At 49.0% G+C, this 26,984-nt stretch overlaps 3 pseudogenes; 2 read left to right on the top strand and 1 right to left on the bottom strand.

Annotated features, from left to right (window-relative positions):
* Positions 1-810: 810 nt before the first annotated feature.
* Positions 811-2,846, top strand: LOC127200854 (cell surface glycoprotein 1-like; annotated as a pseudogene).
* Positions 2,847-2,964: 118 nt separating this feature from the next.
* On the top strand, positions 2,965-4,335 carry LOC127200853 (uncharacterized; annotated as a pseudogene).
* Positions 4,336-18,046: 13,711 nt separating this feature from the next.
* Positions 18,047-19,471, bottom strand: LOC127200803 (F-box/LRR-repeat protein 19-like; annotated as a pseudogene).
* Positions 19,472-26,984: the final 7,513 nt, after the last annotated feature.

The raw sequence follows: 26,984 nt of genomic DNA, 5'->3' as shown, positions 1-26,984 counted from the left end.
ACCCGAACCTCGAACCCGAACCCGAACCCGAACCGAACCCGAAACCCGAACCCGAACCCGCCACCAACCCGCACCCTGAACCCGAACCGCGAACCCCGAACCCGAACCCGAAACCCGAACCCGACCCCGAACGAACCCGAACCCGAACCCGAACCCGAACCCGAACCCCGAACCCGAACCCGAACCCGAAACCCGAACCCGCAACGCCGAACCCGAACCCGAACCCGAACCCGAACCGAACCCGCAACCCGCCACCCCGAACCCTGAACCCGAACCCGGAACCCAACCCCGAACCCGAACCCGAACCCTACACCCGAACCCGACCCCAACCCCGAACCCAACCCGACCCGAACCCGAACCCGAACCCGACCCGGAAACCGAACCCGAACCCGAACCCGAACCCGAACCCGAACCCGAACCCGACCCGATACCCGAACCCGAACCCGAACCCGAAACCCGAACCCGAACCCGAACCCGAACCCGAACCCGAACCCGAACCCGAACCCGTAACACGCACCCGAACCCGAACCCGAACCCGAACACTAACCCGAACCGGAACCCGAACCCGAACCGAAGCCCGAAGCCGATACCCGATACCCTAACCCGACCCCGAAACCCCCCGCACCCGAACCCGAACCCGAACCCGACCCCGAACCCGAACCCGAATCCCGAACCCGAAACCCGAACCCGAACCCGAACCCGAACCCGAACCCGAAAACCGAACCCGAACCCACCCCGAACCCGAACCCGAACCCGAAACCCGAACCCGAACCCGAACCCGAACCCGAACCGAACCGAACCCGACCGCCGAACCCGAACCCGAACCCGAACCCGAACCGAACCGACCCGAACCAACCCGAACCCGAACCCAAACCCGAACCGAACCGAACCGAACCCGAACCGAACCGAACCCGAACCCCCGAACCCGAACCGAACCGAACCCAACCCGAACCCGAACCCGAACCCGACCCGAACCCGGAACCCGAACCCGAACCCGGAACCCGAACCGAACCCGAAACCCGAACCCGAAAAACCCGAACCCGAACCCGAACCCGAACCCGAACCCGAACCCGAACCCGAACCCGAACCCGAACCCCGAACCGAACCCGAAACCCGAACCCGAACCCGAACCCGAACCCGGAACCCGAACCCGAACCCGACCCGAACCCTGAACCCGAACCCGACCAACCCGAACCCGAACCCGAACCCGAACCCGTAACCCGAACCCGAACCCGAACCCGAACCCGAACCCGAACCCGAAAACCCGAAACCCGAACCCGAACCCGAACCACGAACCCGAACCCGAACCCGAACCCGAAACCCGCACCCGAACCCGAACCCGAACCCGAACCCGAACCCGAACCCGAACCCCAACCCGAACCCGAACCAACCACGAACCCGAAACCCGAACCCGAACCCCCGAACCCGAACCCGAACCCGAAACCCGAACCCGTAACCCGAACCCGAACCCGAACCCAACCCGAACCCGAACCCGACCCGAACCCAACCCGGAACCCGAACCCGAACCCGACCCGAACCCGAACCCGAACCCGAACCCGAACCCGAACCCAACCCAACCCAACCCGAACCCACCAACCCGAACCCGAACCCCGAACCCGAACCCGAACACGCCACCCGAACCGAACCCGAACCCGACCCGAACCCGTAACCTCGAACCCGAAACCGAACCCGAACCCGAACCCGAATCCCGTACCCGAAACCCGAACCCGAACCCGAACCCGAACCCGAACCCGAACCCGAAACCCGAAACCCGAACCCGAACCCGAACCCGAACCCTGAACCCGAACCCGAACCCGAAACCCGAACCCGAACACGAACCCGAACACGAACCTGAACACGAACCCGAACCCGAACCCGAACCCGAACCCGAACCTTCCGAACCGTAACCCGAACCCGAACCCTGAACCCGAACCCGAACCCGAACCCGAAACCCGAACCCGAACCCGAACCCGAACCCGAACCCGAACCCGAACCCGAACCCGAACCAGAAACCCGAACCCGAACCCCGAACCCGAACCCGGACCCGAAACCCGGACCCCGAACCCGAACCCGAACCCGAACCCGAACCCTAACCCGAACCCGAACCCGAACCCGAACCCGAACCCGACCCCGAACCCCAACCCGAACCCCGAACCCGAACCCGAACCCGAACCCGAACACGAACCTGAACACGAACCCGAACCCGACCCGAACCGACCCGAACCCGAACCGAACCCGCCCCGAACCCGAACCAACCCGAACCCGAACCCGGAACCCGAACCCGAACCCGAAACCCGAACCCGAACCCGATACCCGAACCCGAACCGAACCCGAACCCGAACCCGAACCCGAACCCGAACCCGAACCCGAACCCGAACCCGAACCCACCGAACCCGAACCCGAACCCGAACCCGAACCCTAACCTACCCCGAACCCGAACCCGAACCCGAACCCGAACCCGAACCCCCGACCCCCGAACCCGAACCCGAACCCGAACCCGAACCGAACCCGAAACCCGACCGAACCCTAACCCGAACCCGAACCGAACCCGAACCCGAACCCGAACCCGAACCCGAACCCGAACCCGAACCCGACCCCACCGAACCCGAACCCGAACCCCGAACCCGAACCCGAAACCCCGAACCCGAACCCGAACCCGAACCCGAACCCGAACCCGAACCCGAACCCGAACCCGAACCCGAACCCTGAACCCGAACCCGAACCCGCCGAACCCGAACCCGAACCCGAACCCGAACCCGAAACCCGAACCCGAACCCGAACCCGAACCCGAACCCGAACCCGAACCCGAACCCGGAACCCGGAACCCGAACCCGAAACCCGAACCCGAACCCGACGAACCCGAACCCGAAACCCGAACCCGAACCACCGAACCCGAACCCTAACCCGAACCCGAACCCGAACCCGAACCCGAACCGAACCCGAACCCGCAACCCAACCCGAACCCTGAACCCTCACCCTAACCCGAACCCGAACCCGAACCCGAACCCGGAACCCGAACCCGACCCGGAACCGAACCCCGAACCCGAACCAACCCCCCGAACCCGAACCCGAATCCCGAACCTCGAACCCGAACCCGGAACCCGAACCCGAACCCGAACCCGAACCCGAACCCGACCACCGACCCGAACCCGAACCCGAACCCAAACCCGAACCCGAAACCCGAACCCCAACCCGAACCCGAACCCGCGACCCCGAACCCGAACCCGAACCCGAACCCGAACCCGAACCCGAACCCAACCCGAACCCAACCCGAACCCGAACCCAACCCGAACCGAACCCGACCACGAACCCGAACCCGAACCCGAACCCAACCCAACCCCCTAACCCGACACACCCGAACCTACCGACCCAACCCAACCCGAACCCGAACCCGAACCCAACCCGAACCCGAACCCCTAACCCGAAAAACCCGAACCCGAACCCGAACCCGAACCCAACCCGAACCCGAACCCGAACCCGAACCCGAACCCGAACCCTAACCCGAACCCGAACCCGAACCCCCGCCACCCGAACCGAAACCCGAACCCGAACCCGAACCCGAACCCGAACCCGAACCCGAACCCGAACCCGAACTGCCGAACCCGAAACCCGAAAACCCGAACCCCGAACCCGAACCCGAACCCTAACCCGAACCCGAACCCGAACCCGAACCCGAACCCGAACCCGCACTCCGAACCCGAACCCGAACCCCGAACCCGAACCCGAACCCGAACACCTACGAAAACCCTGAACCCAACCCGAACCCGAACCCGAACCCGAACCCCAACCGAACCCGAACCGAACCCCCGACACCCGAACCCGAACCCGAACCCCTAACCCGAACCCTAACCCGAACCCCTAACCCCGAACCCTAACCCGAACCCCGACCCCGAACCCGAACCCGAACCCAACCCAACCCGAACCCGAACCACGAACCCGAACCCGAACCCGAACCTAACCCGAACCCGAACCCCGAACCCGAACCCCGAACCCGAACCCGAACCCGAACCCGAAACCCGAACCCCGAACCCGAACCCGCACCCAACCCCACCCGGAAACCGAACCCCACCCGAACCCGAACCCGAACCCGAACCCTTAACCCGAACCCGAACCCCGAACCCGAACCCGAACCCGAACCCGAAACCCGAACCCGAATCCGACGAACCCGAACCCGAAACCCCGAACCCGAACCCCGAACCGAACCCGAACCCGAAACCCTCACCCGACCCGAACCCTAACCTATCCCTAACCTGACCCTAACCCTAAACCTAACCCGAACCCGAACCGACCCCTAACCCCAACGAACCCTAACCCGAACCCTAACCCGAACCCTAACCTAACCCGAACCTACCCTAACCCGACCCTAACCCCTAACCCTAACCCTAACCCTAACCTGACCCTAACCCGAACCCTAAACCCAACCTAACCCTAACCCTAACCCTACCTAACCCAACCCTAACCCTAACCCGAAACCCTAACCAACCAACCCTAACCCGAACCCTAACCCTACCCAACCCTAACCCTAATAAACCTCCCGTAACCCTAACCCGAACCCAACCTAACCCTCCCTAACCCTACACCCTCCCTAACCCGACCTAACCCGCCCTAACCCCCCTAACCCTCCCTACACCCCCCTAACCGAACCCTAACCCTAACCCTAACCCTAACCCTTACCCTACCCCTAACCCTAACCCTACACCCAACCCCCAACCCCCTAAACCCTAACCCTAAACCCTCCCTAACCCTAACCCAACCCTAACCCAACCCTAACCCGAACCCCTAACCCTAACCCTAACCCTAACCCTAACCCTAACCCTAAACCCGAACCCTAGCCCTAACCCGAACCCTAACCCGAACCCTAACCAACCCTAAACCGCTACCCTAACCCTCCTCCCCCTAACCCTAACCCTACCCTAACCTAAACGTTAACCCTACAACCCCTAACCCCTAACCCTACTAAACCCTAACCCTAAACCCTAACCCCTAAACCCTAACCCTAACCCTACTACCCTAAACCCTAAAAACCCTCCTAAACCCTAACCCGTACCCTAACCCTAACCCTAACCCGTTCCCTAACCCTAACACCCCTAACCTCTAACCTCTCCTAACCCTAACCCGTCCCTAACCCAACCCTTACCCTAACCCTACCCCCTAACCTAACCCTAACCCTAACCCCTAACCCTAACCCTAGACCCTCCCCTAACCCTAACCTCCTAACCCTAACCCGTACCCTAACCCTAAACCCTAACCCGCTAGCCCCTACCCCAAACCCCTAACCCCAAACCTACCCTACCCTAACCCGTCCCTACCCGTCCCTACCTAACCCTAACCCGTTCCCTAACCCTAACCCTAACCCTAACCCTAACCCTAACCCTAACCCTAACCCACCCTAACCCTAACCTCCCCTAACCATAACCCTAACCCTCACTAAACCTCCCTAACCTAACCCTCCAACCCTAATCCTAATCCTAAACCCTTCCTAACCCGTACCCTAACCCTAACCCTTAACCCTACCCTAACCCTAACCCTAACCCTAACCCGTAACCCTAACCCTACCCCTAACCCTAACCCTAACCCTTCCTAACCCATAACCCTTAACCCTAACCCGAACCCTAACCCACCCTAACCCTCCGAACCCTAACCCCTAACCCTACCCTAACCCGAACCCTAACCAACCCTAACCTAACCCTAACCCAAACCCGAAAACCCGTCCCTAACCCTAACCCTAAACCCTGAACCCTAACCCTAACCCTAACCCTAACTCTAACCATAACCCAACCCTAACCCTCCTAACACCCTAGACACCCAAACCCTAACCCCTAAAAGTACACAATAACCCTAACCCTAACACTAACCCTTGCACTAAACCTAACCCTAGCCCTAACACTACACCCTAACCCTACCACCCTAACCCTAACCCTAACCCTAACCCTAACCCCTAACCCCCCCTAACCCTAACCCTAACCCTACCTACCTACCGCCCTAACCCTAACCCTACCGAACCCTAACCCTACCCGAACCTACCTAACCCTAACCCTACCCACCCTAAAACCCTAACCCTAAAACCCTAACCCTAAAACCCTAACCCTAAAACCCTAACCCTAACCCTAACCCTAACCCTAACCCCCCCTAGACCCTACCCCTAACCCCCCCTACACCCTACAAAACCACTAAACCCGAACCCTAAACCCCTAAACTCTAAATCCCTAACCCTACACCCTAAACCCTTAACCCTAAACCCTAACTAACCCTAAACCTAACCACCCTAATCCCTGAATCTTAAACTCTCAAACCCTCCCCTAACTACCCTAACCCTAACCCTCTACCCTAACCTTCTCAACCAACCCTCTAACCCTAACCCTCTAACCCTCAACCCCTAATCCTATCCCTTACCCTAACAAACCCTAAAACCTAACCCTAACAACCGACCCTAACCAAAGCCCTCAACCCAATACCCATACACCCTAACCCTAACCCCAACCCCACCCCCTAACACCTCGAACATTAACCCCTAACCCCTCCTAACCCCGAGACCCTAACCCTAACCCTAACCCCTGAATGATCGGACCCACTAACTCTAAACCCTAAAGCCCTAATTCTTAACCCCCCAACCTAACCCTAACCCTAACCCCTGCCCCCTGAGGTTCCCGCTAGCTTCTGACACTCCCTGCAATGCAACTTACCTTTTTACATGATAAATCCCACAGCATGACCTCTTGGGTAAGTGAGGAAGGAAAAGATTTACATACAGAAAGCAAGTAATGTGCTTCTAAGAGGAAAATAGTACTTTGCACAGCAATCAATGTTGACAATACAGCAACACAACTATAAGACATTGGATACAGTGTGTAGGGAGGGTCATCCTACCACAGCACACACAAAGACACACTGGCATCACATAATTAAAACGAAAGCAAATTGTTACACAAAGAAATTCACTCATGATGTTTTCTTGTGTACATTTTACATATGTAACCCAGATAATGAGGCCTAATTTTTTGTTTTGTTTTATCAAAAAATAGAAAACAAAACAAAAGAAAAGAGGAAAAAATAGATCAAAATAAAGACAGGGTTTCTGTGTCAAACAGCGCTGTCTGTCCTGGACTCACTTTGCAGCCAGGCTGGCCTGGATCTCACAGTGATCTGCCTCCGAGTGCTGGGATCAACGGCGTGCGCCACCACACCTGGCTGATGCTGAGGCATCTAAAGGCTTAAAGAGTTTTTCTAGATCATGAAATGGTTCATGTAACAGAAAGAAAGCATGAGGGCTTGAAGCCAGAGAAACTAGTTCTTCTCAGGTTGGGGATATCATTGGAAAGATTTAGGAAATGCCGCCCTGATGTAGGAAACGTGTCACTGAGGGTAGGTGACAGGCCGCTGTGGCTCTGTTTCGGTGCGTCTCATCACTGCCCACAGAGGCACTGGCATCGTCTCAGCACCTGTGCCCCAGAAACTACTGATAATGGCCAGTATTGATGACTGCCACACATCAGCCAGGGGCTGTACTGCTACCGTGGGCAACTTTGCCAAGGCCACTTTTGATGCCATTTCCAAGACCTACAGCGACCCTGACACCCGATCTCTGGAAAGAAACTGGGTTCACCAAATCTCTTGTGAAAACACACACCAGAGTGTCTGTTCAGAAGACCCACGCTCCAGCTGTGGCTACCACATACGGGTTTTTTTACAAGAAAAATAAAGTGGATTAACTCTGTTAAAAATAAATAAATAAATAAAGTTTACATCCGGGGCTTGAGAGATGGCTCAGAGGTTAAGAGCGCTTACTGGCTGCTCTTCCAGAGGTCCTGAGTTCAGTTCCCAGCAACCACATGGAGGCTCACAGCCATCTGTAATGAGATCTGCCGCCCTCTGCTGGCGAGTAGGTGTACATGCAGATCCACACACCACGTCCAGATTTCCTCTGTGCTTCCTATGCTGCAGGTTGAGAATGTGAGCTGAGCTTCCTGCTGTGGCTGCCAAGTGTGACACCTGCTGCATTGCCACTCTCGTGGTGATCCCTTTTGCCATCTTCAAACCAAATTAAACTTGTACAGCTTGCCTTAGACATTGATTTATCACAGAAAAAGAAAATGTAATAAAACATATCCATAAAGTTTCATACCTATCATTGGAGAGAATTGTGAAATCTAAAAGGGATACCTAACTAGTTGATTCCATATTTTTGGGAAGACTTTGCAAGTCCAAATAAAGAGGGACATCATATTGTTTGAATAGATTCTGACACTTGTCACGTTTCTCCTCAATGAACACTCTTGTGTAACTGAATGTGTGTTGGCTAAGGATTTTTACCAAATCCTTTACTGCCCTAGATTCCCTCGTGTATGAGTTCTTTCAGGTCCTCAAAGACTACTGTGACATGCAGGGGCTTTCACTGGTTGATTAAACACTAAAGGTTTTCACTCTTCTGTAAGAAAACAGAAAGTGGGAAACTTTACCACCCTGACTACAGTTAGGGGTCTCTCTGAAGTATGGTTATTTTTCTCATGATGACTAAAACTGCTGCCACATACAAAGTCTTTACCGCATTGCATACGTTTTCTCTGCAGAATGTGTTCCTTTATGTATTTGCAGGTAACTGTGTTGTGAAAAGGGTTTGTGACATGGGTTACATTTTAAGGGTTTTCTTCAATGTGGTCTGTTACACATTTCAGTATGTGTATGACTGGTTTCGTATATAGTTTCATTATTGGTGTGAAACTAAAATGATTGGCAGTTCTACCGCATAGCTCAGGGGCTAAGAGCAGCGACTGCTCTTCCAGAGGACCCTGGTTCAATTCCCGGCACCCACATGGCACCTCACAACTGTCTGTAACTCCAAGATCCGACACCCTCACAAACACACGTATGCAGGCAAAACAGCAATGCACATTGAAATAAAAATAAATAAGTTAATAAAAAGATTACTTTTTAAGATAATTGATCCTTTCTTTGTAATCACAAATTGCAGTCTGTCAGTGAATAGCAGCAACTGGCTAAAAAATTATCTTGCTTGCTTTCACTTTGTTGATCTATAACACGCTGCTTAGTTGTGAATAGATGTAGGTTCTTGGGAATAATTTGTTTTCTTCACCTGCAATGTGAAAAAGGTTTTCGTGTAAAAATATTGGGGTACATACTGTTTTTACATGGCCACTCACTAAAAGAAAAATAGAATGTAGTCACTTTATAATGCTTGGAAGTTGTTTGTTGGGATATGTAAGCTATAAGAAAAAATAAAGTTGTTGGAACGTGCCTTGCTTCATCTACCGTGTGTGTGTGTGTGTGTGTGTGTGTGTGTGTGTGTGTGTGTGTGTGTGAATATTCCCTCCTTTTTTATTTTTCTTCTTTGCTAGGGACAAGCAATACTGGCCCCCAGCTGCTGGCCAAAGGGAGAACTGGCTCCACTAAATCAAGCCAGATTCCCTCAGAGAAAAGTCTGGTGAGTGATCAGTCACCAACTCTATGTCCTGCCTCAATTTACCCTGTAGTGTTCAAGCTGGCCTTCAGCAGAAATGTACAGAGGCTTCGCCTTATTAAATACACTCACAGGCTTTCTCTCCAGTATGAGCTTTTTCATGCCTTCGAAGATGACTGGGACATAGGAAGGCTTTACTATACTTACTCATTAAATTCATAGGGTTTCTCCCCAGTATGCGTTCTTTTATGATATTGGAAACTGCTGTGATGTGCAAAGGTTTCACCATATTAATTACCTTTAGAATATCTCTCCACAGTGAATTATTTCGTACCTTTGAGGATGGCTCTGATGTGCGAAGGCTTTACCACACTGAGAATATTCAGAGTGTTTCTCTCCCGTGTGACTTATTTCATGCCTGCAAAGATAGTTAGGGCATGTGAAAGCTTTCCCACATTCATTACACTGAATTAATTTTCCTCTGTGAATTGATTTTACACTTGGGTATAATTGGAAAGAGGAACCAGATCTTAAGGCTTTATCACTTTGCTTACGTTCATGGTGTTCTCCTCTCTTCATGTGTTGAGTCTGTGAAGAGACCTATGGTAGTGAGAGCATTTATTACATGCCTCACATTTACAGCATCGTCTTTCTATATAATGTTTTTCATATATTTGAAGAGAACTGGAAGAACTCAGGGCTTTGCCACACTGGTGGCGTTCACAAATTTTTCTATACTGTAAGTCATACCACATTTGAAAAGTGAACCAGGACAAACGGATTTTTCACATTCTTAGTCCTCAGAGATTTTCTGCAGTGTGAGTCTGTGGAGGTTCACGATGATGGTGAAAAACCAATTAATTGTAAACTTGTATCACATTCATAAAGTCTAGTCAAAGTGGGAACTCCTACATATCTTCTCATGGTTCTAGAGAGAGGAAGGCTGCTTCTTTCAATATCCCTATGCTCACATGGCTAGTATCCATTGTGACCTAGGATACACCCACTAAGAATAAACAATGACAGGTTTCCACGTTGTATTCTGTTTGATTCTTGTTCCTCACAGACATGGTATGAGATGAGGGGTTCTCCACAACAACATTCATGATTACCATAAACTGCCCTCTCACTGATCTTAGCAACAGGACTACAAGTCTATGTCTAACACTAGCAATGCTAGGGACTTTTTGCTTATAGAAGGTTTTGCACACATACTGATCACATATTCAAGGTGTATTCCTTTTGCAATATCCTAGTACGAAACTAAACCGACTGGCAGTTTTACAGCACAGCTGTAATCGGGCTTACGATTGAAATAGTGACATCGGTTAAGTCACTGTTTTCTTGTTTCTGTTCTTAGATGAATGTCTTAAGAACATAAATCAGGGTTGGAGAGATGGCTCAGAGGTTAAGAGCACTGACTGCTCTTCCAGAGGGTCCTGAGTTCAGTTCCCAGCAAACACATGGTGGCTCACAGCCATCTATAGTGAGATCTGGTGCCCTCTTCTGGCCTGCAGGTGCACATGCAGGCAGAACACATAAATCGAGGAGGAAAAAAAAAAAAAAACACAAATCAGATCCCTGACATTGAGATGCCTGGTTTTGTGAGAATGTAATAATCATCACTTAACTTAAAGCAGTGGGGTTTTGGTGTTTTTTTGTTTTTGTTTTTTTTGGGGGGGGGGGTTTAGGTGTTTTTGTTCATTTCTGTTTTTTGTTGTTGTTGTTCTGTTTGTTTGTCTAGTTGTTTGACGATTCTGAGTTTTTATAGCAAACCATATTGTACAGACTTGGGGGTTTAGGGGTCCAGACCGGCTGGGTCCCTCACTTGCCCCTTGCCGCGGTGCTTTCTTCCCTCCCTTAAGCGCCACCTTGGTCAAGCCTTTCTCCAACCCCAGGCCCACCCCTCCCATCTGCCTTTGGTCTGCCCCAGCCCCCCCCCCAACCCGCGCATCTTCCGGTAACCTGAGGTATGTGGATAGATTCCCCTTCCCTACACCCATGTGGTGCGATCCAGTTCCCCTGGCCTAAATTGAGTGGGACCTGGACCCAACTCCTACCTCAGGCTCTTGAAACCTCTAACCCCAACACTGGAAGAAGGAAAGGGGTGGGGAGAGGGAGGTGCCAAGAGTCTGTTAACTAAGTTCCCACAGCAACTGGGATACAAGTGTCCATGACAAGGAAAGAATGGGATGAGACAAGCTGGAGGAGTCCCATCTTGCTCATCTTTAAGCTGACATCCCCCATCAGGTCAGAGTGGTGGAGCTGTTCAAGACAGTAATGCAAGAGAGCTCGGGGGTGGGACAGTCCAAACGGGGTGCCCACTAGCCCAGTTTAGGTCAAGCTGGTCCCCTCACGTCACAGTCCCCCAGATCAGAGATTCCCCTGGTTCAGTACAGATGAATGTTCAAGTATCGTGTAGAGAGCCAGGCAGGGGTCTGGGCTACCCCTCACCACTCCCCTGGGCCACGAGCTGAACAGCAAGTTGACCCGTGGCCCCCACTCCTTGTAGTAGCTGCCATTTTCAGTGACGTTCAAGGAGTCAGGGTCAGGGAAAGAAATGAAATCTGGGCAGAATGAAGGGAGAGGGGTAACCACACAGAGAGGGAACGAGCCCCACATCTGCTCTGCTCCCAGCTCCCAGTCCTGGCACTTCCTGCTTTGTAGAGCCCCCTATCTGACTCCCGGATCCCCAACTGCTCCTCTGGTTTCCCCTTTTTCTTGTGTACATTTTATATATGGAACCCAGATAATGAGGCATAATTTTTGGTTTTGTTTTATCGAAAAATAGAAAAAAAAAAAAAAAAACAAAAACAAAAACGGGCGGCGGTGGCGCACCCCTTTAATCCCAGCACTTGGGAGGCAGAGGCAGGCGGATCACTGTGAGTTCGAGGCCAGCCTGGTCTACAAAGTGAGTCTAGGCCAGCCAGGGCTACACAGAGAGACCCTGTCTTGAAAAACCAAACCAAACCAAAACAAAACAAAGCAAAAGAAAAAATAGATCAAAACAGAGACAGGGTTTCTGTGTCAAACAGCGCCGTCTGTCCTGGACTCACTTTGCAGCCAGGCTGGCCTGGATCTCACAGTGATCTGCCTCTGAGTGCTGGGATCAACGGCGTGCGCCACCACACCTGGCTGATGCTGAGGCATCTAAAGGCTTAAAGAGTTTTTCTAGATCATGAAATGGTTCATGTAACAGAAAGAAAGCATGAGGGCTTGAAGCCAGAGAAACTAGTTCTTCTCAGTTGGGGATATCATTGGAAAGATTTAGGAAATGCTGCCCTGATGTAGGAAACGTGTCACTGAGGGTAGGTGACAGGCCGCTGTGGCTCTGTTTCGGTGCGTCTCATCACTGCCCACAGAGGCACTGGCATTGTCTCAGCACCTGTGCCCCAGAAACTACTGATAATGGCCAGTATTGATGACTGCCACACATCAGCCAGGGGCTGTACTGCTACCGTAGGCAACTTTGACAAGGCCACTTCTGATGCCATTTCCAAGACCTACAGCAACCTGACACCCGATCTCTGGAAAGAAACTGTGTTCACCAAGTCTCTTGTGAAAACACACACCAGAGTGTCTGTTCAGAGGACCCAGGCTCCAGCTGTGCCTACCACATACAGATTTTTACAAGAAAAATAAAGTGGATTAACTCTGTTAAAAAATAATAATAATAAAGTTTGCATCCGGGGCTTGAGAGATGGCTCAGAGGTTAAGAGCACTTACTGGCTGCTCTTCCAGAGGTCCTGAGTTCAGTTCCCAGCAACCACGTGGTGGCTCACAGCCATCTGTAATGAGATCTGGCGCCCTCTGCTGGCGAGTAGGTGTACATGCAGATCCACACACCATGTCCAGATTTCCTCTGTGCTTCCTATGCTGCAGGTTGAGAATGTGAGCTGAGCTTCCTGCTGTGGCTGCCAAGTGTGACACCTGCTGCATTGCCACTCTCGTGGTGATCCCTTTTGCCATCTTCAACCAAATTAAACTTGTACAGCTTGCCTTAGACATTGATTTATCACAGAAAAAGAAAATGTAATTAAACACATCCATAAAGTTTTATACCTATAATTGAAGAGAATTGTGAAATCTAAAAGGGATACCTAACTATTTGAATTCATATTTTTAGAAAACTTTGCAAGTAAAAATAAAAAGGGACATCATAATGTATGAATAGATTCTGACACTTGTCACGTTTCTTCCTCAGTGAACAATCTTGTGTAACTGAATGTGTGTTGGCTAAGGATTTTACCAAATGCTCTATAGCCCTAGATTCCCTCGTGTATGAGTTCTTTCAGGTCCTCAAAGACTACTGTGACATGCAGGGGCTTTCACTGGTGATTACACACTAGAGGTTTTTTACTCTTCTGTAAGAAAACAAAGTGCAAAACTTTACCACCCTGACTACATTTAGGGGTCTCTCTGAAGTATGATTTTTTTCTCATGATGACTAAAACTGCTGCCACATACAAAGTCTTTACCGCATTACATACGTTTTCTCTGCAGAATGTGCTCTTTTATGTATTTGCAGGTAACTGTGTTGTGAAAAGGGTTTGTGACATGGGTTACATTTTAAGGGTTTTCTTCAATGTGTTCTGTTACACATTTCAGTATGTGTACGACTGGTTTCGTATATAGTTTCATTATTGGTGTGAAACTAAAATGATTGGCAGTTCTACCGCATAGCTCAGGGGCTAAGAGCACTAATTGCTCTTCCAGAGGACCCTGGTTCAATTTCCCAGCACCCACGTGACAGCTCACAACTGTCTGTAACTCCAAGATCCAACACCCTCACAAAGACACGTATGCAGGCAAAACAGCAATGCACATTGAAATAAAAATAAATAAGTTAATACAAAGATTACTTTTTAAGATAATTGATCCTTTCTTTGTAATCACAAATTGCAGTCTGTCAGTGAAAAGCAGCAACTGGCTAAAAAATTATCTTGCAAGCCAGGCGAGGTGGCGCACGCCTTTAATTCCAGCACTCGGGAGGCAGAGGCAGGCTGATCGCTGTGAGTTCGAGGACAGCATGGAATACAAAGTGAGTCCAGGACAGCCAAGGCTACACAGAGAGACCCTGTCTCGAAAAACCAAAAAAGATCACTGTGTTGATCTATAACACGCTGCTTAGCTGTGAATGGATGTAGGTTCCTGGGAAGAATTTGTTTTCTTCACCTGCAATGTGAAAAAGGTTGGGGTACATACTGTTTTTACATGGCCATTCACTAAAAGAAAAATAGAATGTAATCATTTTATAATGCTTGGAAGTTGTTTGTTGGGATATGTAAGCTATAAGAAAAAATAAAGTTGTTGGAACGTGCCTTGCTTCATCTACCGTGTGTGTGTGTGTGTGTGTGTGTGTGTGTGTGTGTGTGTGTGTGAATATTCCCTCCTTTTTTATTTTTCTTCTTCGCTAGGGACAAGCAATACTGGACCCCAGCTACTGGCCAAAGGGAGAACTGGCTCCACTAAATCAAGCCAGATTCCCTAAGAGAAAAGTCTGGTGAGTGATCAGTCACCAACTCTATGTCCTGCCTCAATTTACCCTGTAGTGTTCAAGCTGGCCTTCAGCAGAAATGTACAGAGGCTTCGCCTTATTAAATACACTCACAGGCTTTCTCTCCAGTATAAACTTTTTCATGCCTTCGAAGATGACTGGGACATGTGAAGGCTTTACTATACTCATTAAATTCATAGGGTTTCTCCCCCGTATGTGTTCTTTTATGATATTGGAAACTGCTGTGATGTGCAAAGGTTTCACCATATTAAATACCTTTAGAATATCTCTCCACAGTGAATTATTTCATACCTTTGAGGATGGCTCTGATGTGCGAAGGCTTTACCACATTGAGAATATTCAGAGTGTTTCTCTCCCGTGTGACTTATTTCATGCCTGCAAAGATAGTTAGGGCATGTGAAAGCTTTCCCACATTAATTACACTGAATTAATTTTCCTCTGTGAATTAATTTTACAGTTGGGTCTAATGGTAAAGAGGAACCAGATCTTAAGGCTTTATCACTTTGCTTACGTTCATGGTGTTCTCCTCTCTTCATGTGTTGAGTCTGTGAAGAGACCCATGGTAGTGAGAGCATTTATTACATGCCTCACATTTACAGCATCGTCTTTCTATATAATGTTTTTCATATATTTGATGAGAACTGGAAGAACTCAGAGCTTTACCACACTGACTGCATTTACAAATTTTTCTATAGTGTGAGTCCTAACACATTTGAAAAGTGAACCAGGACAAACAGAATTTTCACATTATTAGTACTCATAGAGATTTTCTGCAGTGTGAGTTTGCGGATGTTCACAATGATGGTGGAAAACCAATTAATTGTAAACTTGTATCACATTCATAAAGTCTAATCAAAGTGGGAACTCCTACATATCTTCTCATGGTTCTAGAGAGAGGAATGCTGCTTCTTTCAATATCCTTATGCTCACATGGCTAGTATCCATTGTGACATAGGATACAGCCACTAAGGATAAAAAAATGACAGGTTTCCACATTGTATTCAGCTCGATTCTTGTTCCTCACAGACACGGTATGAGATTAAGGTTTCTCCACAACAACATTCATGATTATCACAAACTGCCCTCTCACTGATCTTAGCAACAGGACTACAAGTCTATGTCTAACACTAGCAATGCTGTGGACTTTGCTTATAGAAGGTTTTGGGCACATACTGATCACATATTCAAGGTGTATTCCTTTTGCAATATCTAAGTGGTATGAAACTAAACCGACTGGCAGTTCTACAGCACAGCTCTAATCGGGCTACGATTCCAATTGTGACATCTGTTAAGTCACTGTTTCCTTGTTTCAATTCTTAGATAAATGTCTTAGGGACACAAATCAGGGCTGGGGAGATGGCTCTTCCAGAGGTCCTGAGTTCAATTCCCAGCACCACATGGTGGCTCACAGCCATCTATAATGTGATCTGGTGCCCTCTTCTGGTTTGCAGACATACATGCAGGCAGAGCACTGTATACATAATAAATAAATAAATTGAGGAGAGAGAAGAAAAAAAAAAAAGAACACAAAAAGAACACAAACCAGGTCCCTGACATTGAGGTATGTGGTTTTGTGAGAATGTAATAATCATCACTGAACTTAAAGCAGTGGGGTTTTGGTTTTTTTCATGTGTTTTGTTCATTTGTTTTGGTTTTTGGTGGGTTTTGTTTTTTTGTTTGTTTGTTTGTTTGTTTGTTTTTGAAGACTCTGAGTTTTTATAGCAAACCGTATTGTACAGACTTGGGGGTTTAGGGTCCAGACCAGCTGGGTCCCACACTTGCCCCTTGCCGCGGTGCTTTCTTCCCTCCCTCAAGCGCCCCCAAGGCCAAGCCTTTCTCCAACCCCAGGCCCACCCCTCCCATCTGCCTTTGGTCTGCCCAGCACCCACCCCCAACCCATGCACCTTCCTGTAACCTGAGGTATGTGGATAGATTCCCCTCCCCTACACCCATGTGGTACAATCCAGTTCCCCCTGGCCTAAATAAATTGAGTGGGACCTGGACCCAACTCCTCCCTCAGGTTCTTGAGACCCCACACTCACACTGGAAGAAGGAAAGGGGTGAGGAGAGGGGAGGTGCCAAGAGTCTGTTAACTAAGTTTCCCACAGCAACTAAGAGGGACTGTTTCCAGTCTTAGCGCTGATTTCTGGAAGGGTCCATTGGCTGCTATTTCCATGGCAACCAGGAGTGGCAGTTCCCTGGGCAAATGGGACACAAGTTTCCATGACAATGAAAGAATGGGATGAGCCAAGCTGGAGGAGTCCCATCTTGCCCATCTTTAAGCTGACATCCCCCATCAGGTCAGAGTGGTGGAGCTGTTAGAGACAGTAATGCAAGAGAGCTGGGGGTGGGACAGTCCAAACGGGGTGCCCACTAGCCCAGTTTAGGTCAAGCTGGTCCCTCACATCACAGTCCCCCAGATCAGAGATTCCCCTGGTTCAATACAGACGAATGTTCAAGTATTGTGTAGAGAGCCAGGCAGGGTCTGGGCTACCCCTCACCACTCCCCTGAGCCACGAGCTGAACAGCAGGTTGACCCATGGCCCCCACTCCTTGTAATAGCTGCCATTTTCAGTGGCGTTCAAGGAGTCAGGGTCAGGGAAAGAACTGAAATCTGGACAGAGGGAAGGGAGAGGGGTAACCCCACAGAGAGGGAACGAGCCCACATCTGCTCCTCTCCCAGCCCCCAGTCCTGGCATTTCCTGGTTTGTAGAGCCCCCTATCTGACTCCTGGGTCCCCAACTGCTCCTCTGGTTTCCCCTTTTTGGACCCCCATCACACCACAGTGGCCTTTGTTCCATGAACCCTTGTTGGTCTGCTCTCTGCCCTCCCCGCACCCATCCATCACCTCCCACAGCCCCGTGGCTCCCAGGATCCTGCCCCCTCACCCTTCTCTACTAAAGACTGTACCTTCACAACCCCACCATCCCTTTGGCTCAGCACCTCCCCTGTACCTCTTGACCCACGCCCCCAAGGGGATGGACAACGAAGCAGGTGGAAGGCAGAGATGGGAAGCAAAGATCACCAAAGACATCAGCGTAGATGGGAAAGGGGAAGGCTGGCACATGTCTCTGGGCAGAAATCCCAAGATATTAAACTGAGGGGTGTCAAGTCATGAAGAAAATAACCTGGCCTCACATTAGGGGGTGAAATGAGGGCAAGAGGTCCAGGAACTGGGAGTCTTTAACGTCCTTAATCCAGTGGAGGTCCAAGAGGCACGGTGCAGGCAGTGGGGTGGAGCCCAGGGCAGAGATGGAGAGCCAGGACCACCCAGAAAGCACCAACTCCTGCAAACCTTGCAGTCGGTTCAGAAAACACATGAGCTGCTTTTTGTGGAAACACCTGTCCAGCTGAGGTCCAGAGCACATGGCTGGCGGCAAACCACCCAATTAAGCATGGGTGGGGTCATCGACGTCCTCCAGCTTAGCTCCATCCGAGGCCACAGACGCTTGTTGTAGCGCCAGCAGCTCAAAGTCCTGCAGACTCATGCTGACACTTAACTCTTGGAGTCCAAGGTGCTGGAAGACATGGAGCCATGCAGCCCGAGGCAGCAGGCAAAGAAAGGCAGATTGTCAGGCTCAGGGCTTGGGGGTGGGGGCACATAACTGTGGAGGCCATGGTGATGGGGCAGGGCCCAGAGGCCAATAGAACAGTGGTCCCCCACTGACAGGGCATTTAGCCCACCGCTACCCCATGGTTTTCCTTCTCGGCAGAGCTGCCCCAGGCTGGCTGAAGGCCACTCCAGGCCTCCCCAGGAGCTTTGTCCTCACTAAGCGATGTGTCGTAGGAGTCTGAGTCTGTGTCTGAGTCCTAGGAGGAAGAAGAGGTATCAGGCACCCTGCTACAGCAGCTGGCATATACGCTTGAAAGGCTGGAGTTTCTCCCTCTGTGGTGATGGGGATGGCACTTCCAAGCCCTCAGCAGAAGCCATAGGTGGCTTGGGTTTCTCCAGTTCTCGGGAGGGAGCCCAGGGTAACAGGATGAGAATGCCTGGCTGGGATTCAGAACCCTGGGGGGGGGGGGGGGGGGGAAGGCCAGGGCTGCCTGGGTCTGCTCCCAGGAGGAGGCAGCTATCTTCCCCACCTTCTTCAAGTGCCTCTCTTGGCCTCCTTTCACCTTTTCCTTGGGGTGGGGGTCTCATTCCCTGCCTTCCACTTCTTCCGTTTGGGGGCCCAGACACATGGTCAGAGGGAAGGCCAGCAGGTAAGGGTCCCTTTCTTCTGGGCAGAGGTGGAGGTGGTGGCTCCTCTGTCAGCTTCCATCCACCCCCTCACCACTGTCAACCCTACGGCACCCTGGACCCTCACCTACATCCTTGTCCATCCTTCCTGGGTACCTTGGGGGCACTCACAGCAGTTGGGGATCTCTGAATTGATAGCACCCTGAGCCTTTCCCATCTTCAGGCAGCCAGGGTGGATGATCTCGTTGCAGACTGTACACTCCATGAGGCTCAAACCAAACTTCTCTTCCTCTCCATCCACCTTCCTCCTTCCCAGCTTCCCCACACAGAAGGCACACAGCTGTGTGTGGGAGCACGGGCGCAGTGCACTGCAGCAGGCAGGACTGCTTCATGCGCCCACCCTGCCGATGCCTCCAGTTTCTTCATGTCTCCTCAGAAATGGCAGACCCTGCACTCACTTCACACACACACACACACACACACACACACACACACCTGTGTGTGGGAGCACGGGCGCAGCGCACTGCCGAAGCAGGCATGACCGCTTCATGCGCCCGCCCCGCCGACGCATCAAGCTTCCTCATGTCTCCTCAGAAATGGCAGTCCATGCACTCAGTTCGCACACGCATCGAGCATGGGCGCAGCGCACTGCAGAAGCTGGCAAAACTACTTCATGCGCCTGCTCCGCCAATGCCCCCGGCTTCTTCATGTCTCCTCAGAAATGGCAGTCCCCGCACTCAGTTCGCACACAGGCATGGCAGCGGCGGCAGCAGGTTCCGCGTTGGTGAGCTCCAGCCCCAGGGCCCTGGCTGCGCGACGACATTGGGGGTGTCAACACCACCGAAGGCTCAGGCTCTCACGTGTCCCGGGAGCCATCTCCTGGCGGGTCGGCGGCCAGCGGCGGCGCAGGGCAGGAAACACTCGGAAAGCCTCGATCCACGCCTCCTGAGGGCGCGCGGCCCCTCCCTCCAGCGGAGGGCGGGACAACAGCGAGTGGAGGTCGGGAGCGCGGGGGCCGGGCCCTCCCACCGGCTGCTGCAAGGCCACTCCAAGGGAAGGTCCTGCTCTGGGGGGCTCAGCCACTCAGCCACTCCAGGCCAACGGGGGGGGCTCCTTGGGCACAGGGTGCTCAGCTTCTGCCCAGGCCCCACTCAGTCCCGGTACGAGTCTCAGCTCCCCACCCCCACCTCTCCCCAAAGCGCCCCCACCCTTAACTGGCCCCTTCCCAGCTCCAACTGTATAGCCGGCCAGGGAAAGATCCAGGGCTCCACACCATTTCCGGGGTTCAAACCCCTCCCACTGCTGGTTTGGGGGGGGAAGGGGGGTCGCTGCAACCTGCCACCCTCCCCTGGGTCCCCCTGACCCACAGAGACAGGGCAAAGAGGGGGTAGGATTTTTCGTTTTTTAACACTGTTGCTTTTCTTTAAAACTTGCAGGGCACATTAAAATTTCTTCTGCAAGACATGAATCAGCTTGCACATGAAAATTACCCTCCATGTCTTCTAGAACTTGACAATGTTCTTCAATATTATGGTCTCCCAAATTCTAGCTTAAAATATAGTACCAGAAATATATTATATATTATTGGAAATTAGGAAAATTGAAGTTATTATATCCAGAGTCTCTGAGAACCATGCCTGGTTTATTCACCTCATTATTCCTCATTCTCAATTGAATTTGCAGAAGAACATCAGTAACAAAGAAACATTTGTCCCCTGACTTTAAAAAGCAAAACATAATTCAGTCTTACCTACAGCAGCTTGGTTCATGTAGGTCTCCAGCATCACATCCTTGTAGAGACTCTTCTGGGAAGGATCCAGCAAAGCCCACTCTTCCCAAGTGAAGTTCACATGCTCATCATCACAGGTCACTGCATCCTAAAGTATGCTGTACATGTGTACGCAGAAAGCAGGATACTGACATCACTGTACATGTCTGCGCCATTGACAACATAGTCATCTAACTCTGGTGCTTCCTCCACTCACTTCCAGACACAAAAGTTCTACTGTAACCACCAAGTCATTTTAGAAGGAAACTGAATAATGAGGTTCATCTCCATCAAGGGCCAGCCTTGACACACATGTTAGTATTTGCACAGGACACAGTGTTGGCAGATTCCAAAGAACCATCTGAGGCTTTATCAATTGAGCTATTTGGTTTTTCTGGCCCTTCTGCTGCCAAAGCCGCTCCTTAGCTAAGGAGTCTACTGTTTAACAGCTGAGGCTGTGACGGTTTCCTGTGCAAACAACAGGAGGTTGTAAAAGAAAAACCTTAGTCTGCTTTTAGGCTCAGTGGCTGACTTGGGCATCCAACAGTGGCTGCTGGAAGCTAGAGACCTGAAAACGGCCAAGGAACAGTTCTGGACTGGTTTTCTTTTGACCAAGTAGACAAGGCGGAGGGGGGGGGGCAGAGAGGAAAAAAAGCCTTTACACATACACTCATACAAGTAAAATAAACATGGGCTTTGAACAGAAGATTCCCACAAGCTTTCCTGTGGTGATGGCGTTGATTTTAGCAGTGTCTTTTGCGAAGAATGCAGCAAATCCAGGCCATGCTCAGGGAACCCGGCCCTGGCTGTGGCTCTTCCACTATATCAGCTCATGTAAGCAATGAGACAAGCAGACAGGTACACGTTCATACACACATGGGACTTTCCAACTTTACACACACACAACAACAACAACAACAACAACAACAACAACATGTAGACATTTAAACATGCATACACATGTCTATTCACATGTGAACATATACACACAGACACATAGTTAATGGGTAGCACAGGCTCCAGCAAGCCCCTCTCTCTTTTATTCTTGTCCTAGGTTTTTCCCCCTATACAATCATTACAGAAAAGAATGACAGTAGGACTATTGATTTTAAGTTATTTCATTAGAAATAGATATAAACTGAACATTTTTTGCTCATTACAATTTAAATAGTAGTTTTATCTATAAGCTCACTGAGTTCCAAGCAGAAGCTTTATCTTTTTCTTATTTCCTATGTACATTATGTGTTCCAAACAAGAGTTTTTGGTGTCAAGGTTGTCATCAAGAAACAGGTGTCTGTCCTGTCTTGTATAGAAAACCATTTGTTCTTTGTTTTTATATTCATATGGTCTTTCTTATTGTGGTAAACACCTAGAACTCAGCCTGGACTAAACCTAGAATGAATGCATTCCCTTGATCATTAATTTGTTTCAATCTTGCTTTTCTTTCTGGTGTAACTCATGTGGTTTGCAGAACTCCTAGCAGTTTTTTGCTAATTTGTAGGAGGGCTAGAAGTTACTTGAATCAATTCAGAAATCACTATCAGGAACAATATAATCACCTTCATAAGATTATGCAGGAAATCTGCATAATGCATTATGCCTGACACAAGAGAGAAGCATGGAAAGACAGGGTAGCAACAGGAAGCAGTTTTGAGGCAAAATCACTTAGGCTTTTCCTAAACCCAGGATACAGCTGTGAAAATGAGTGGGCTGCCTCCAGAGGCTCACAGGCTTGCTTCTGCCAATCCTGCATAGCTCTTGGCATTTGTCATTTCTGTGCCCTTTGAACAGGAAATAGCCTTGCAGGAGAAATGCCAATTAACAGACAGAGAGAGAGAAGCACACAGATCACACATCAGAGAAATTGAAGGAACAATTACTAACTATAGAAATGATGGGAAAGCTGGGTGTACTTGCTCATGCCTTTAATCCCTGCACTCAGGAGGCAGAGGCAGGTGCCAGCCTGTTCTATGCCATGACGTACAAATTAAGATCCTGACTCCCTTCAAAAACAATCAATCAAACAAACAAACTAACAAAAAAGGCAGAAAGAACTCAGAGGTCGTTACTGAAGTTCATACAAAGAATTATGCATTCACTCCTGTTTGTATTCATCTTCCTATAACCCTGAGGTACCCTGGTTTACACTGTAATATTAGTAAGGTTTTACTAAAGGGAATGCTGTTTAAACATTTATAAATAAACAGAAGGAATTAATAGCAATATAAATGTAATAAATATAAATAACAATATAAATAAACAAAATAGGGCAGGAGAGATGGCTCACCAGTTAAAAGCTCTTGTTGGTCTTGAAAATAATTGAGGTGAACTGGGCATTGGTGGTGCACGCCTTTAATCCCAGCACTTGGGAGCCAGAGGCAGGCAGATCACTATGAGTTCGAGGCCAGCACAGTCTACAAAGTGAGTCCATGACAGCCAAGGCTACACAAAGAAATACTGTCTTGAAAAACCAAAAATAATAAATTAAGAAAAAGAAAAAGAAAAGTGAAGGAAAAAATAATTGAGGTCAATTGTCGTTATTTACATGGGGCTCACAACTATTCATTATTCCAAGTTCAGGAGTTCTGACAGCAGGGAAGAGGAGGCACACGTGATATACATGTTCATGCATACAGGGAAAATACTCATATTCATTCAAAAGATTTAGAGCAAACACATGTAGGAAGAATGTCACACACCTGCAATGCAGTGACTCAGAAGGCTCAGGTCGTATTAATATCATGAATACATGCCATCCTAAAAGACAGAATACACTCTCTGCCAAATTTCAAAATTCAAGATGTGGATGAAGATCAGCACAACAGCATATGCTTCCTTGTACAAAAACCTACATTCCAAGAACTTCCGCTAACTTTATTTAAAAATTTTAAAAAACAGGGAGCTGGAGAGATGGCTCAGAGGTTAAGAGCACTGTCTGCTCTTCCGGAGGTCCTGAGTTCAATTTCCAGCAACCACATGGTGGCTCACAACCATCTATAATGTGGTCTGATGACCTCTTCTGGCCTGCAGGTGTACATGAAGGAAGAGCACTGTATACATAATAATAAATAATAAATATTATTAAAAAATAAAAAACAGCCAGACACGTTGGCCCACATCTAATCCCAGCACTCTGGAGCCAGAGTCAGGTGGATCTCTAAGTTTGAGGCCTGTCTGGCCTACATACTTTCAGGAAAGCTAGGACTATAGAGAGAAACTTTGTTTTCAAAAACAGAAACAAAAACAACAAATTTAAAAATATAAAAACACCAGCAAATTAGCTTAGCACTGGGTAGCAATAGCTTCCACTGTATCTTATGTGATTTAGCATAGAGTCTATGCTGGTGCAGGGATGACAGCATGAGAAGGAAGCTGACTGATCAGTTTCAACCACAACACAGTAGACACAAAGAACAGGAAATGGATTGAGTCTATAGACAACCAAATTTCATCCCCAATAAGGAATCTTGTTGAATAGTTATTAATATTTATAATTTTAAGATAATCAGTGCTTATCCCTTAACCAAAACACCACACAGAGAGACTAGGATCTGTTTAATTAGCAGAGAGCATAATACTAAGCAATGATTACCCTATCCTAAACCTCCAAGCTAGTATACCTTCCTCCCATTCGGATTTCCCACATTATACTTGCGTTTTACTGTCTTCTAGGTCCAGTTCATTTCTCCTGGTGTTTCCTGGTCCTATCCACAAGCATCCTTCTTTTCCTTCCTGATCTTTCTCCTCCCCTCACTGGACCAGGATGTCCCACCCTAGTCTCTGTTATTGCTCAGCACTGACTAGTTGACTTTTATTGGCAATAAAGAGAACAAATGGTGACACAACTTGACACAAACTTGACACCAGAGATACTTGAAATAAACATCACAATGAAAACTAGATAGTGGGGTAGAGAAATCAGCATTTGAATGAACAGGAGTAAACTATACACAAATCACAAACAGAATCTAGAAAGGCTCCTCCTACAAAAGCATCCATATGCTCCCCAAAGAAAGCCACAAAGGCCAGACAAGTGTTCAAAGACAGCCTCTAATCTAGGAGTTTTTTTACTCAAACAACAGCATTCTCACCCTGGTTACAATAGGTTTATGGTCATCCTGTGATGCAAATGCATTTAGTATAATGGTAATGATCCTAATAATCTGCAACAGCCTGTACTCTGTGCAAATGCCCAAAGCAACAGCCTGTACACTGTGCAAATGCCCAAAGCAACAGCCTGTACACTGTGCAAATGCCCAAAGCAACAGCCTGTACACTGTTCAAATGCCCAAAGTCGCTTCTGATGATTACAACAATCTCTTGATTGACACATCTTATAAAATCATTACACAAGTTTTCTCTTTCCAACATACAATGGCACAGAATACTCCTTCTCATTCCGGGAAATATGAACGTGTACACAGTGAGGGGAGATTAGACCAAGGCAAGAAACTCAGCAGGGCAAACACCAGATCCTGCAGCTCTGTCTCACACACATGGATCTTCACGTCAAAGGGCTTAGATGGACCTATTTCCTGTACCTTTTCACACATCCCTCAGTTTGGCTACTTTCACTCCCTATCTGCATCTCTCCATGCAGATTTCTCAATGGCTTGGGTGTCTCAACATCTTGTTTGTGGTCTCAAAATGCAACTCAGGCTTCATTCTCACAGCTTCAATGCAGTGAACTCTCACAGTCTCCTCACTGGGACTATGAAGCTGCCAAACATAAAGAGCTGGGACATTGCTGAGCTGAAACCACAGAGGAATATTTTTTGCATCTTTCTTGTTTCCAGAACCAACACAATAAGGTGATCCTGTCAAGATTGGCTTCTATGTTGGGATGGACCCTGCCACGCTTGGACCACAGTAGCAGTAGGTTTTATGGGAAGTTTCTTCCTGCAACTAGGAATCAGTTTGCATACTCTTTCCACTTATTTAAGGCTTAGCAGGAGGAAGTACTGCCCTTAAGGCACCTTGTTAGGCTTCCACAGATCAAAGGCCCTCTTTCTTTTCTCCTTGAAAAGTCCTGCCTGTGTCAGCATCTGACAGCTGTCTGCAACTGCCTAGTGCTGTTTTTCTCTACAAACCGCAGACTTTGTGTTTACTTCTGGCTCACTGTTCACTTTTTTTTAATGTAGTCCTGAGTGAGTCACAGGTATTAACCATTCAAAAGGTTCAATATTCCATCTAAGAATCAGTCCACTGATTTTCAATTCTGTCTCAGGGCATGAGCAGAATAAGAAACCTTTTGGGAAATACCACACAAATGTCCTCTAGCTAAATTTTTCCCAAGGTCTATTTTCTGCTGAATCCCTATGACCTTAACTTCCTCTTTCTGCACTACTCAAACACTCTGACCTTCCAGGTCTACAAGGAACAGCGATTAAGCTCAATTTCTGATATTTTCCACATTCCTCCAAAAGAGAACTTCCAAGGTTCTGTCCACGCAAATCACTTTTTGCGTACCATTTTTGTTTTAACTTGCTCTAGTCCTCTAGTCAAAAGCATCTCAGGTAGTAGTGGGTAGTTTGGATGGTTCTGTCAGATCACAGTCCATCAATTTTGGGAGCTCAGGATAGAAACTCAAGCTAGAAAGTCAAGGCAAACACCATGGACAAACATTGTTTCCTGGCTTGCTCTCTTGCAAGGTTACCGTGCCAAGTTTGGCTGCCCCAGGCCCATTTGCTTAGGGATATTGCCTCACTGGAAGAGCCTTTTCAAATAAATTGTCAGTCACACAATCTCTCACAGACATAGCAACCATTCTGATGAGAGCATGCCGTCAATTGAGGCTCCCTCACATGGCTGTGGGGTGTGAAATGTTGAAAGCTGAAGTGAATTAGGACACAGAGAAGTTAATATATGAGAAAGTTTGAAAAACCCAAAATCAATATGTTAACCATATCAATCACTCAACTGGAAAACACAGACTTGCCAAGAAATGAGAGGCAAACCTTTAGGATCAAGAGACAACTAACACTGTTTCTCCACAGAGAGTTCCCAAAGTAACAAACACTAAAGGAACTCATAAAACACTCAAAATCAAGTAAACAGATACCAATGAGAAGAATACAAAGAACCAGGGAGCAGCGGCAGCACC

The sequence above is a fragment of the Acomys russatus genome, chromosome 16, assembly GCF_903995435.1.
Source record: "Acomys russatus chromosome 16, mAcoRus1.1, whole genome shotgun sequence".
NCBI classification, from domain to species: Eukaryota; Metazoa; Chordata; class Mammalia; order Rodentia; family Muridae; genus Acomys; species Acomys russatus.
The sequence above is the reverse complement of the archived record's forward strand: the minus strand, read 5'-3'. Positions and strand labels throughout refer to the sequence as shown.